Source organism: Triticum aestivum, chromosome 7A (genome assembly GCF_018294505.1).
Source record: "Triticum aestivum cultivar Chinese Spring chromosome 7A, IWGSC CS RefSeq v2.1, whole genome shotgun sequence".
Taxonomy (NCBI): domain Eukaryota; kingdom Viridiplantae; phylum Streptophyta; class Magnoliopsida; order Poales; family Poaceae; genus Triticum; species Triticum aestivum.
Window position 1 is genome coordinate 611,341,454 of NC_057812.1, and position 14,440 is coordinate 611,355,893.

A 14,440-nucleotide genomic window follows, 5' to 3' on the forward strand; every position below is an offset into this window, starting at 1 on the left:
AAAACACCGTTGAAAACTGCACATTTAATACGCGTTCACATTTATTCAAGTACAAGAACTTTCTAAAATATTAATAATTTTTAATAGATGTGATGAACATTTTTTGATTACACGACGAACATTTTTTTAGCCGAATCTGTAAGAATTTATTCTTGTGTATTTTTATAGATTTTAGTTACTACAAAAGACAGAGAAGCTATTCATCGCAGACACAAGTGGGTAAGCTATCTAAAAGATTCTGCCCAAGCACTGAACTAACTATATTTCTTCTTGGCTAGAGGAATTGTCCATTGAACCTCCTAATCAGCTTCTAATCAGGGTTAGAGAACCGCGTGTAACACTCCTAAGAGCATCTCTAGCAGACCCCATATAACGCCAACTCGCAAAACGCGTTTACAGTTCACGGAAAAACGGCTTTGCGGGCCGGCGCGGGCGCCACAGAGTCAGACCCCGCAAACAAACCCTTATAAAAGGATATTCACAGAAGATGCTCTTTTACGGGTCGGCTACCCCAGCTCTGCTCGGGCACCGCCGCGTTGACCCGCAAAACGAAAACCCCCTAATAAGCGAATTTGACAGCGATTCCAACAAATGAGTTCAAATTCAAACGATAAAACATAGTTCACACGCAAATAAAAGCATAGTTTTGTAGGACAAACACAAAAGGACTTGCAAAAGTGACCACCACGTCCTTGATCATCTTGGTCGCTCTTCACTCCGCACCATCTCCATCGAGGTCATCGCCGCCCCCGAATCCATCGCCGACACTTGTTCCAACTTCGGCACCGAAATCACCGGCGGGCGGACTGAATGCATCGGCGATATTGGTTCCAAATCCCTATGAGAAAACATCACCGACACTGTAACAAGCACCGGCCGACGCAAGCATCCTCCTCTTCAAGATGTCCCTCCTTGCCATATCATGCCACTCTTTGGTGATGTCGTCCATGTCATTGTGGTTCAATGTCACGATCCTATTCTCTTCGGCAAGAAGCTTGGACATGGCTTTGTTCTCAGCGGCACGTGCTCTTCTCTCCTCAATGGCCGCCTTGCGCAACCCCTCGTCCTTGAGCAATTGCCACTTCTCTTTCTTCTCCCGTGCCTTCTTCTCAGCCAACTCTTTCTTTGTCTCCAATGTCTTCGCTAACATCAACTCATTTGATTGCACCATGGCATCTATCTTGTCCCGCAAGCTCGATGCTTCATGTTCTCTCTTGATCTTCTCCTTTGTCTTCTTGTCACCATCGGGCTTGTTCAATTTTCTTGGGCCATCATCATCTTCATCTTCATCCATGTTCATAAGTGAACCTCTCTTCGGTGGGGATTCTTTGTCAATCAACTTCCACTTCTCGCACTTTTTGAGCATGTCCCAACAATGCTCTAGCTTAAAAAAATTTGCCTTAGGAAGCTTCCATGTCTTTGTATTTTTGTTGGGAAATTTTTTCCTACACAATTTAAAAAAACTCAACTGATGCAATCACTTCATATGATGCAAAATGATGTGCACAACTTGGGACATGAAAACGAACTCACATAGTCTGATTCCACGGTTCCACTTGGAGGTGCATTGCATACTTGTTCCAAGCAAGCTGCCCAACGGCTGCAAATCGGCTTGATCACGTCCCAACGCCCTTGGAGTGACCGTAAGGTCCGCGGTGTCCTATTGGGATGCTTGGCCATCATGCAGAAGTATTAATCTTCGATTCTTTGCCAATATCTCTTGGAGGTTTGAGATGTACCCGTGCACGCATCGAGACACCACACTCCAAGCCTTGATCAAGATTTGATCTTCCAAGATCGTGTAGTTCTTCAATCTCACGATTTTTTGTTTGCGCTTCCTCATACGCCTCCTCATCTACCTCCTCCACTTCATCTTCACCACCGTGATCATCCACGCCACCCTCCATTTCATTGTAATCGAAATCAGCGAACGGGGTCCTATCGATGTCGACGACGTTCGTGTCCAACAAGATCACGAACTTGGCAGTGGCATTGTTCGAACCACCGCTACATTGAGCGACATCAAGTCAAGAACAACCACAATGCCGAAAAGCAAAGCAGGAACAAGAGACCAAAGATGCATACCTTTCGGCCATTTCATCGAACACCTCGCTTGCGGTGGAAGCAGAGTCGTTGAACGGCATCATCGGGGAACATCTCACCGGGGCGGAGGGAGTGGACGAAGGCATCGGCCTTTTCGTAGGAACCTTATTCCGCTTCACGCCCGAAACCTTGCCCACCTTCTCCGCTGGCGGTCGGGCAGATCGTGCAGCGGCAGCGAGCCCGGCGTGAGTGCCTTTCCGGCGGGGCCAGCCGGATTGCAGCCCTGCACGACAACATTGCCATGCCGCTTGCGGGCAGGCGCGTTGGGGACTTGGGTGACGGCGTGGGTGACATGGCCGACGACGAAATCCGCGGTGACGAGGGACAGCTGGGAGGCTTCCATGGCGGGGAAGATGGACCGGAGTGCGCGGTGGCGGGGCAATGGCGGCCGAGGAGGGGGGGGGGAGCGGGAACGGCCGCGCGGAAATTTCCCTTGCGCCAAACCTCGTTGCAGATAGGGGGCGAGCTCGGGTCCGCCTCCTACCCCGTGAATCTAAAGGTTGAGGGCAAACTTTTGCCGAGCCCCGCAAAAACTTTTACGGGCCGGACACGTTTGTGGGGTCTGCTCGGGCAGAATTTTCCGTGCCGACCCGTATTGCGACGGTTATTTTGCATGTCGCGGCCTTTTATGGGGTCTGCTAGAGATGCTCTAATCATCTAAAACCTAAACCTAAAAGTTGGGGGAAATGGGATATTGCATGTATGTGGTCATATTAACCTAAAGGGGTCCTCTCTCTTGTACAATACAACACCCTATCCTAGCTACGGATCATAATTCCTTCTCTTCATCGGACCCTATTCCGAATATTGTTCAAGTGAGATGCAATATCATTCCCACATTTTTAGAAGGGGATTTCTAAACTAAAATTGAGCATCTAAAGACCTTCTAGTGTAGTGGCTGAAGATAAGTGATGGCCATCTCCATATCCGAAGGCCTTTGCATTGCTTATTTTCCACATGTTAAAAGAGCGACGATAAGAGCAAAGGAGCACACATTAATGGGAACTATGGCGGGATTTGTTAACGATGAACTAGTCGAAATTGATTCAAGAAGAGGGACATATGGTGGCCAGGGAAGGTAGACCTCCCATTAATGATTAACATCATATTATTCAGTCATGTATCAAAAGTGAAATCCTCACAAATGATTGAATTTTAACCTCTTCCACACATAATAAGATTGCACATGACATGCTACAATAAATGCTCATACATTGACCTAAACCCATCCTAACACCAAAGAGATTAAACAATGTTACTTGATGTAAAGTTTTGTTTTTTGTAACTGACATGAAGAAAGAGCATACAAAGATATGATGTACAATGTGAAATACATTACCGGCGGGCAACACATAAAGTCATGAGTTCCCATAAACAATTTTTTATCAATGACGCTATGAGAACCAAATATTTTTAGATTAATGTGTTGGATGAAAATTATCATAGCAAGGTGATTTAAGAATTCTCATCTTCACCATCCTACCTTCCAAATAGTACTACTGCATTTACTTTTTATTCTTGCATCAATCTTCTCACACTACCGCAGGATGCTACTAACACGGCACTACAATCAGAGACCCTTCAACGAAACTACGTGCGATGCATTAATCGCAAACCATGGTGTAAGAAAACCGTCAAAAATGATACGAACTATTTGCGATGGCACAGACACCAAACACGATTCAGATTAGAGTTGCATGTGCGATACGTGGCATACAATTCGTCCATACGAACTGTTTGCAATGAGCATAACAACAAAAATAGTCCGACAGATGAAGGTGTGTGCTATATATGGCATACAGTTCACTCAGATAAATTGTCTGTGATTAGGCAACACAACAGAAATGGTCAGCCAGATCAAGGTGTGTGTGATATACGGTATACAGTTCACTCGGATGAACTGTTTGCAATGAGACAAGATAACAGAAACGGTTCAAGTTAACAAGATGTGTGTGATACATGGCAAACATGTCTATAATCAGAAATGTGTGCGAAGAATGATAATAACACAGACAATTGCTGCTAATAAGCCGTGTGTTGTGGGCAAATGCCTGCTAGTATACAATTGTCAGCAATTCATGAAATCATCACCGACGGGTTCCCTAGTTTACTCCATGTGTGATGTATTTGCTATGTCTATAGAAAGAACAACATGTATAACGAAAAAACATCTAATTACATAAGTGACTATACAAAACATTCGCACGCACCTCAATAAACAATTACATGCATTCTAAACTAGGAGAAACGATCATCTAATCATCTTCTTGTTGTAACGCAGCTGCCACTGCTCTGTGGCTCGATACCTCGTCTGGGGAAGGACGAAGGCACTTCCTCATGTCAATGATCCGCATGCACATCTCGTAGCTTGTGTATATGTCCTTGGCCACATACTTGACGTGTTCTTCATCCAGTCTCTGCTCCCGGGCACTATGCCAGGAGATCTTATCCTTCTTGCTCTCATCCTTCATCTTCATGTAGTAGGGGTCAATGATGGGTGAGGCGAGGTCAACAAGGGAGTACTGATTGTTTTTTGTGCTGATCCAGATCGTGTAGTGGTCACGGATGTCGACAAGATTCTGGCAAGCTAAGCCCGAAATCTTGACCGCTTTTAGATCGTTTTTGGTGTCCACCGTAGCAAAACTATAGACGAGGCTGTTGATAAACCTGGAGAAATGCTCACAAGGTCTTGTGGCTAGGTGGTAGTGGTAGACAAGGACGTCATGACACACGCACAACCGGGCAACAACAACCTTCTGATCATACCCAGCACGACCGTCGGTGAACTCGAGGTCGAAGCCTACCACTTGGTACTTGTCCTCAGCAAGAAACTGCTACATAGTGTGGATGGAGCTCTCCACCCAGACCGGTCGTTCGTGTACACCACCGACAGGTCCTTCCCCCTCACGTGGGTGCCCACTACGTGAGGTATGGTGAACTGCCGCCTGTTGTCATCGTCAGCCGGTGGAGCGCCATTGGAGCCACTGGATATCCTCTCTGTTTGTGTCATCGTGGGTGTGCTTATTGTCTCGTGGGGTGCGAGAGATTAAGGTAAATGGCCATGTGAATAAATGGTGGTCGGATGACCTAGATTCTCGGCACGTCCGCATGACAGTTTTGCAACGGGTAACTGCATCGTGGCGCCACGCTCGGCGCAACTGCATGCATAATGGCAGCACAAACGTACGTGATCGTGTGCCGGCCCCAAACGCTGGCAGCACGGGCGGAGGGACGTGGGCAGAGCGCAAGCTTGAGCACCGCGGCCTCCTCAACCACGAGCAACCACATGCATAGAGCATTTGAACACACAGGGAATGGTCGTCTACAAGACGGCTGACAGTTGTGCGTCGGCGGCATGATGTGAAACTATGTCGCGTTTCACATCACATGGTGGTCGAACAATCATTCACGACACTGTGTAGAGAGCAGCTATGTGCTAGGTAATTAAATCGCAAACGTTTTTATTAACCATATGTGTATGTGTCATTTCCTCATCCTCTCGCACGTGTTGTCACCCCGCTGCCACAGAAGGCTTCGAGCGCAAGCTTGAGCACCCCACATGCATTTTTGGGCAAACGGTGGCTCGAAGAGGTGCCAATGAATTGTCGGTGAGCCCATTCCTGTGTGACCATGCAGGTTCCTACGCACAACGGGCGCAAGATTCCCGCCTAACTCGGCGAAATCCCCCAAAACCCCAATGCTTACCGGACTGCTATATAAACCCTCATGGCTGGTGAGTCCTGCGTCGCACGTCCCCTCCCTCCCAGTAGCTTATCTCATTTGCTTCTTCCACAATCGCCAATGGCACCGGTCCGTTGTCGTCGCTCAACCACTCCACCGTCATCAGAGGATAGCTCCAGCTGGGATGCTACACTGCTACAACGGCGCACTCCCCGGCGTCATGTACTGTGTGGCATCCCTGTTGGGTGTGCGCACAACACCCACCCCTGCTACCCGTCGGCAGCTGTTGCCGGCCGCCGTTGCCGCCACCCTACCATCTCCCGCCGTAGCCGCTACACCACCGTCGAAAGCCATGGCCATCGCCTGCTCCGCCACTGCGACCCGAATGAGGGAGGTGGTCATCGTGGCCGCCACCCCACTGCCGGCCGCCATGGCCATCACCCCGTGGGGACACCGACTCATAAATCGTGATCACCGAATGCACGTGTACAGTGATCCCAGAGATCAATGCTCACTGAACACACAGAAGCTGCATAACAAGAGTCTTACATCCATACATATCGTCTTACACAAATTATGACCATTATGGTCAAGTCTTACATAGATAAAGCCATAAGGGCTGAATACCAAATAAACTTAAGCAGCGGAAATCTTCGTCGATAAGTAGAACCCATGCCATCTACCTTAACCCTACATGCACTTTGACTGGGAAACGTCCTAGTTCACATGTTCGTCTCCAAGGAACTCTTCTTCGAACTCCTGTTCTTCCATGCCTCGCCAATTAAATAACCAGTGGCAAGCCAATGAGTACTTTGAATGTACTCACAAGCAACCCATGTTTTGGCTCAAGATACAACAATGCATGACATAGGTAAATTTTTGCAGAAAGCTAATTTTGTTGTGTTATGACATGTTCAATAACTGGTAAACCATGCATCGCATGAATTCAAGTAACCATAGGGGCTGGTTACAGATATCAACATAAAGGGAGTGGGCTCCAACCCAACTCATCCATGTCAAGTCCTTTGACTTGACCCAAGTAGTACTTCCCACACACACTGGTTTGTAAACAAGTGGACGTAACCCAAGAGCGGTTACCCAACTGTCCTTGACCATGGACACGGCTATTCGAATAGTTTTACACTCTGCAGAGGTTGCACACTTTACCCACAAGATCCAGGGAACTTCCGTGTCATTCACAACCCGCGGTACCTCAAGTACCCGGGGTAAGCACCCGGTCACTATCTTTCCCTAGACGACACTAACATAGAGTCCACTCGATTGGTAGTAACCCCCGTGCCCAACATTTCACATCTTAAAATTGAGGAGCTTCGCTCCCATATTCATCACATACCACAAGCACGGGGTACCAACGGTGTGTCCGGTGCCCTGTGAAAACAGTCATGGCCGCCCTACCTGGCACGAACCCATCCCAAGAGAGCGCAACAACAACTCTCCCATCACTAGTAATGCGGGATCCAAACTAGTATCGACCAAGGTAATCAGTAATGCCCTTTCCCATATAAGGGTAGAGTGGTTGCGCATGTAAGGTTGGAATAACGGTCGCAACTTAAACCAATCCGTTTTGAAAACAACACACACACTTGCCTTAGTACACCACTTCGTCATCAAGTGGTTACCCAACTCATTATCTCCCTTGGGCATAAGTGGTACCTGGCGGGGTTTTCGAAAAGTCTTTTGAAAATACTTTGTCTCCATCACCATGCATATTCCCGTCCCTTTTTGCGTAGCAACTACTTTAGCATCCTATCTACCCCCACCGGCATAACCCTCATAAGAAGGTAGGGTCATGCACAATGCAAGTATCAACGAGGAAGTAACGGTGGCAAACCACCCCATGTGGTCACCACAGTATCATGTCTCCAATGCAAGCAATAAAAGTGCTATATGACATGCATAAAAAGGGTTTCATGGACATGGTCAAAGGGCTGCTTGCCTGGCTCAACAAAGTCTTCTTGGTCTTCAAAGTCTTCTGGTCCAACTCCTTCGTCAGCAATGCAATCTATCGTCACAAAATATAACGAGAAAAATAAGCAATAATAAAACAGAAAAACCTAAGTGCTCAGAAAAATGTCAACTTATTTTTGTTAAATACTAGGGTGAAAACTAAGGCGGGGAAAACTACTAGTTTTGGATTTGGAGTAGCAGAATAGAAGAAATGGATTTTCAGAGGGGTTTAAATATATTCAAATTTGAATTTGAATATGAACAGTACCTAAAAGTTGTTTGGACATGAGTGAAAATTATACCATTAAACAGTTGGGATTTTTACAAGATTTTAGGAATTGGAATTGTTGCCTTTGGATTAATATTTAATCCTGTGGAATTTTTGGAAAAGTGACAGAAAAAGAAAAGGAAAAAGGGCTTTGTGCCTGCTGGGCCAGAACAGCCGCAGCGCAGCAGGCCCAGCCAAAGAGGCGGCCCAGCGCACTGGTGCACGCGCGCACCAGGTTTAAACCTGAAGGGCGGGGCCCAGGCATCAACGAGAGAGAGCGGGGCGATAGAGAGGAGAGGCTGACAGGCGGGGCCCGCTTGTCATCCCTAACCATGTGACAGAGGGCCGGCAAGCTCACCGACGTCGACGTAGGGCATGACGAGGTCGGGCGAGGGTACATATGGACTCAGCGTCGAGTCGCCGTTCGGCTGGAGGTGGTTGCGGTCGCCGGGGTGGCCTGGTTCACCGGCGACGTGGTCTCGCGGCGGAGGAGCTTCGCGAGTCGTCGGTTCCGGCCGTTTCCGGTTGCAAAAGAAGAGGGGGAGAAAGGGGAAATGATCAGGGGTGCTCGGGGGTTCCAGATCGAGGCAGAGGAGGAGCGGGGGAGGCCTGTACCTCGCGAACTCCGGCGAGCCGAAGCGGTGGAGCTCGAGCTTGATCTCGAACTCGGGCGGCTCTGGAGGGGAACTGGGGGTGCAGGGGGATGATTTGGTGGTGCGGAGAGCGAGTGGTGAGGAGAGGAGAGCTCGGGGAGGCCCTTAAATAGGTGGGCGACGGTCCACCGAGGACCCGTGTGCCGGCGAGCCTGTTGCGGTTGCTACAGGTCACGGGGGCGTGCATGGGCGTGTCTGGGGTGCTTGTGGGGTCGGTCTAGGGCAAGGGGAGAGAAGAGAGGGAAAGCAGGGGGGCCAGGGCACCGCGTGTGTGAGCGCTCTCACTGGTGCGCTCGGGCGGCCGGCGCGCATGCGGGCTGGGGCGAGAGAAGGGAGAAGGAGGAGGGGGACAGAAGCATGGCGTGTCGCAGACGTCGAGGCGCATCGTCGGGCGCGCCGGGGAGGCCCGAGGTGGCCGGAGGCGGTTGGAAGGGGGCGGCTACAATGCGGGATCCCACTGTAGCGCGCTCCAGAGTGCCCTAATGGCCGGCATGGCTATTTTCTATGCAATGTGGGCGCGGCCAAAAGTGTCTGGTAGCTCTAGGGGGAAGTAAAGAAGTGGGAGATGGCCTTGGATGCCCTGGGTGGCCAGTAGGAGAAGAGAGAGGTAGAAGAAGAGGGAGAGAGGGGCTGTCCAAGGAGGTAAATGGGGGTATTTTACCCCTCAATAATTGAGTAATGGCTAGGGGAGGGTTACTGGAGGTAGGAGAGGACTAGGAGGAGCTGTGGTAAAAAGTTGATCTCAAGGAGAATAGTGTTAGTGGTCAAAATGGTGATTTTTGAAAAGTGGCAGAAAGTGTTTGATAATGGTTTAGGCCAGCATATGATTTTCCATTGCCATGAGACTCCACAGGGTGAAATGACACATATAATTAGGGCCTTCCACCAATTTGGAGCTTATTTGGGCAAAGTTGCCAATGCAACTTTTGTAAATCCTAGAAATTAGCATAAATAAACTTGTGTAGATCTAGTTGAGAAAATCACTTCCCCTTGATGAACCACTTGGTGTAGTGGCCTCATTTGGTCATGTGAACATGATCACAAAAGTTGGGGTCAAGGAGAGAAAGTTGGTAGTACAAAATTGTTCAAATTTGATTCTGGTCAAAGAGGGTTTTGGGGCATTTTGGTGAACCAAAATGATCTTGATTGACATGAGGCTTTGCAAGGAGATCACAATATGCATTTGTGACTTGATGGATTTTCCTTGGAATTTTATGAAAATATTTCCTGTAGAAATATTTCAAATCCTTGAAATGGGCAAAAATGGTTTTGGGAGATTTTGTCCAATATTTTGAACATGACCATGTGTTGAAACTCTTATATATGGGAAATATATGCCCACGGAGTTTCCCTGATTTTTTGTCAAATATTTTTAAAACAACAAAATAAATTTTCCCTATTAAAGACCATTTCTGGACTTAAGAAAAGCTTTTAAATAAAATAGGAGAATAAATTTTAAAATTATTTTTTTGTGGTTTATTTGAATCCTATATCTAATAGGTTTCAAATATACTCTTTGAAATATTGTTCATACCCCAAATCAAGTACTTGTAGTGCAAGGCTCAATTCAGGGGTTTTTGGAAAACTAATTTTGAAAATACTATTTGGCCAAATTATTTTTGTAAGAAAATACTATATTGCACTATACACATGGCATGATCATTGGGCAGAAGTTTGGAGCAGGGAGATGAAGTACAGAAGGTGGAGGAGTTGACTTTAAAGAGCACTTGAAAATCACAGAGAGAAAACCAACTCCAAAATAAAAAACCAAATAATGCAAAAGTTTTTGTTGGTCCAAGTTTTCATGCTTTATTAATGCAAATGAAATGTTACAAAATGCAGGGTGTGACAGACCTACCCCCGTTACAAGAATCTCGTCCCTGAGATTCCTAAACTAGGCTTTAAAGAGATACAAAAACTCAGATCTAAGGTAGTCTTCACGTTCCCAGGTTGCTTCTGCTTTAGTGTGGTTGCTCCACTGGACCTTGAAGTACTTGATGGTGCGGCTTCGAGTGTGTCGTTCAGCCTCGTCCAAAATGCAGATGGGTCTGTCATGGTAGGTCAAATCAGGCTGAAGGTCAATGGCTTGGTGATTGACGTCCTTGTAAAGATCAGGCTTGTCTGGAACTTGGAGACACTTCCGGAGTTGTGACACGTGGAATACATTGTGCACATCGGATAGTTCAGGTGGTAGTTCCAACTGGTAAGCCACTTCTCCTCGCTGTTCAGTGATCTTGAAGGGGCCGATGTATCTTGGTGCGTGTTTTCCTTTGACATGGAAGCGCTGGGTTCCCTTGAGACGTGTGACCCGGAGATAGACATGGTCTCCAAATCGGAGGATCATGTCTCTATGATGTGAGTCCGCGTAGCTCTTCTGCCTTGACTTGGCAGTCTCCAAATGCTCTCTGACAAGCTGGACTTGCTCTTCTGCTTCACGAAGGATATCGGGCCCAAAGACTAGTCCTTCTCCAGTCTCTGACCAATTGAGGGGTGTGCGACACTTGCGTCCGTACAACGCCTCAAATGGTGCCATCTGAAGGCTTGATTGATAACTGTTGTTGTAGGAGAACTCGGTGAAAGGGAGGCAATCTTCCCACTTAGCTCCATATGCTAAGACACAGGCTCGGAGCATGTCTTCGAATATCTGATTCACTCGTTCTGTCTGACCTCCGGTCTGTGGGTGGAAAGCAGTGCTGAAGGACACCCTGGTCCCCATGGCCTCTTGGAACTTCTTCCAGAACCTTGAGGTAAACTTGGTTCCTCGATCTGACATAATCTCCTTGGGAACACCATGAAGGCTTACGATTCTGTTGATGTCGAGGCTGGCTAGCTGGTTTCCCTTGTAAGTCGTTTTGACCGGAATGAAATGGGCTACTTTGGTCAAATGGTCGACTATGACCCAGATGGAGTCATGTCCCTTATTTGACCTGGGTAATCCAGTGATGAAGTCCATTCTGACTTTATCCCATTTCCATTCAGGCACCTTGAGAGGCTGTAACAATCCAGCGGGTCGCTGATGTTCAGCTTTGACCCTTTGGCATATGTCACACTTAGCGACGAAAGTGGCTATCTCTCTCTTCATGCCATGCCACCAGGATCTTTCCTTTAGGTCTTGATACATCTTGGTTCCTCCGGGGTGGATGGAATATGGGGTGTCATGAGCTTCTTGCAAGATCAATTTCTTGAGCTCAATCTTATTGGGTACGCAAATGCGATTCCCAAACCACACAATTCCTTGCTTATCCTCTGAGAATCCTGGGGCCTTGCCTGCCTTGATCTTCCTCTTAATGCCTTCAATACTCTCGTGTCCCTTCCGAGCTTCCTTAACATCATCCATCAGGGTAGGCCTAACTTCGAGGTTGGCCAAGAATCCTGGTGCAACCAGTTCCATACCGAAGCTTTCAAGTTCTCCATACAAGGCGGGTAGCCTTTCCTTAATCATAGCATTCAGGGAACAAGCCTTTCTGCTTAATGCATCTGCTACCACGTTAGCCTTCCCAGGGTGGTATTGAACACTGAGGTCATAATCCTTGATCAACTCTAGCCACCTTCTCTGCCTCATGTTCAATTCCTTCTGAGTGAAAATATACTTCAGACTTTTGTGATCCGTGTGTATCTCACACCGCTTCCCTAGGAGGTAATGTCGCCATGTCTTCAGGGCATGAACCACTGCTGCTAACTCAAGATCATGAGTAGCATAGTTCTCTTCATGAGGTCGTAGTTGCCTTGAAAGGTAAGCTACGACTCTGCCCTCTTGCATTAGAACACCTCCCAGTCTGGTTCTTGACGCATCACAATATATCACAAATTCCTTGTGTATATCTGGTGTGGCCAGGACTGGGGCAGTGGTCAGTCTCTTCTTTAGCTCCTAGAAGCTTTCTTCGCACTTTGGCATCCACTCAAACTTCTTGTCCTTCTTCAAGAGCTGAGTCATGGGTCGGGCAATGCTTGAGAATCCTTCAACGAACATGCGGTAATATCTTGCGAGTCCGAGGAAGCTTCTGACTTCCTTCACATTGCTTGGGGATTGCCATTCAGTCACGGCTTCAATCTTAGTGGGATCGACCGACAATCCTTCTTCAGTCAAAACATGACCCAAGAATCCAACTTCACGCAGCCAAAATTCGCACTTGCTGAATTTGGCATACAGTTGGTGCTCTCGAAGCTTGTCTAGGACCATCCTCAAGTGTTGCTCGTGCTCTTCTTCCGTCTTCGAGAAGAAAAGAATGTCATCAATGAAGACAACAACAAACTTGTCCAAATATTCCATGAATACCTTATTCATGAGATACATGAAGTAAGCTGGGGCATTGGTTAATCCAAAGGACATGACCGTGCACTCATACATGCCATATCTGGTTACAAATGCCGTCTTCGGAATATCTTGGGGTCTGATTTTCTGCTGGTAGTACCCAGATCTGAGGTCGATCTTGGAGAACACCTTGGCCCCATCGAGTTGATCAAACAGATCTTCAATCTTGGGAAGTGGATACTTGTTCTTGATTGTAACTTCATTGAGGGAGCGGTAGTCAATGCACAAGCGGATGGTACTTTCCTTCTTTGCCACAAACAGAACAGGTGATCCCCAAGGGGAGGCACTAGGGCGGATAAATCCCTTCCTCAACTACTCTTCTAGTTGCTTCTTCAACTCTTCTAACTCTTCCGATCCCAATCTGTAAGGCTTCTTATAGATGGGTCATGCTCCGGGCATGAGCTCGATGATGAACTCAATGTCTCAGTCAGGAGGCATTCCCGGTAGCTCACCATGAAAGACTTCGGGGTATTCGCATACTACCGACACTTGTTCCAATCCAACTTCAGTCAGACAGTTGACTTGGGTGGCTTGAGAAGAGGAGGGGTTGGAGGCAAATTTAACTTCGACTCCTTGGTCATTGGTCACAGTGACAGTTCGGTTGGCACACTCTAACAAGCCTTGGTGCTTGATGAGCCAATCCATTCCTAAGATCACATCCAAGCCTTGTAATATTAAGATGATAAGGTCTGCTAGAAAGTTTACCCCATTAATGACAATCCCGACTCCCTTACATCCTATCTTGGCTATCATCTCTGCTCTGGGGGTTTGTACCACCATAGGGTTATTCAGGGGTGTAGGGGTCATGCCACTTTTTAATGCAAACTTTTGGGTGACAAATGAATGCATGGCTCCAGAATCAAACAAGACAGTTGCAGGTGCTGAGTTGACAAGGAATGTACGCAGCACGACGTCCGGGTCTTCATGGGCTTCTTCTGCAGTGACATGATTCACACGGCCCTTGCCATTGTTGGGTGGATTGCGGGGATCTTGGTTCCTTGGTGGCATCCCATGGCCTTCGCCTTGGTTATGCGTATTGGGGCGTGGGGCGTCGGGCTTCTTGTTGGGGAAATACTTGGAGTAGTGTCCTGCCTGACCACATCCGAAGCAAGTGACTTGATTGGGGTCGCTGAAAGCTGGCCTGGGGTTGGCATACTGCTAAAGCTGATAGTTGGTGCGAGGTGCAGGGGCTCTTGGCTGCTGATAGGTTGGCTTGACCGAGGCTGGTTGCCACGGGCGAGGCTTCTGGTTGCTGGAGCTACCCTTGCTGATCATCTTGCGCTTATGAGTATCGTCCAAAGCATGTCGCTTGTCTTCAAGCATGAGTGCCTTGTTCACTAGATCAGGAAAGGTTGGGCAGTCACACACAACAAGCGAGTACTGCAGAGTCTGGTTAAGGCCTTCCATGAAGCGCTCTCTTTTGGCAGCATCAGTGCTGACATCTTCAGGAGCATA